The following is a 1,170-nucleotide window of genomic DNA, read 5'->3' as shown; positions in this document are numbered from 1 at the left end:
ATATTAATTAAATATGTTTATAATTTTTTTTTACTAAGCAATCTCTTAGACGAGTATGAGAAGATTATGCTATTTGAGCTATTACTCATTGGCAATTAAATATGTTTATAATAAAGCTTAAATTTATTTCAATATAATGAATTGAATGATGTTATTATTTAGGCTACAGGGATTTGACTTTCTAGAGTAAGCTGACTAAACTACACATGGTACGGTCCATATGAAGCTAGTAAAAGTGGAACAAAAGCACTGCATAATGCATATGAGTCTCACCTTCATAAATTATATAAATTTGTATCGATGCACCTTTGTTAATTATGCTTTCTTTTGTATACCAATGTCAAAAAACTTCATCGCCGAGGCGGCAGAGGAAAGAGTACTTGCATGCCCAACAAGCAGACCAACCATTTGGTCGAATTTAATTTTGATCAATATTTTGACCACTATGGTCAATGGACTCTAGTTTAATTTGTTTTTTGTTTCCTTTCCTTGTGACTTTCTAGATTTTCAATCTTGATCATTCGTTAAATACATTTATTATTCCTTATTTAAAATGGGGTTTAAGTAATATAAATACTTGATACTCAGGTAGGAGTGTCCGCGCATTGATCAGATCAGATCACGGATATCTGTTCTACATTCGCATATCCGATCCACAGATCCTCAAATTCGCACAATAATAATTAAAAATAAATAAATAAATATGTTTGGTACTCTATTTACTTGTTTGAAAATACAAATATTCAATTGTGATTACCATATGTAATCAACATAAATGGATAAATCACATGAAATGACGAAAATGGGCTCCTCTATGTTGATGATGATGATGAGTGCTTCTTGTCTAACTGCCAAAACAGTTGATCCGGTTAAGGTTCCGAGGCGGTTGCGTATAAAATGGAAGACAAGCGTATATGCTAAGAAAACCCGCTAAATATATTCTCTTTTTTAATTTCATTTATTTTAACTTTTTCTTCTTTAAATATTAATTAGAGTTTAATTTTCAATATTATAACACAAAGAGAGACTTTGGAGATGATGCAATTGAAAGAAAATCAGAGTTAATGGATCAACGATAGAAAGATCAAAATTATTATTATTATACAATTACAAGAAAGTATTAAATTAGTATAAATAATTATCTATTATTATAAAATAGTATATTAAAAT

The sequence above is a fragment of the Arachis ipaensis genome, chromosome B06, assembly GCF_000816755.2.
Source record: "Arachis ipaensis cultivar K30076 chromosome B06, Araip1.1, whole genome shotgun sequence".
NCBI lineage: Eukaryota > Viridiplantae > Streptophyta > Magnoliopsida > Fabales > Fabaceae > Arachis > Arachis ipaensis.
This window is presented reverse-complemented; position numbering follows the sequence as displayed.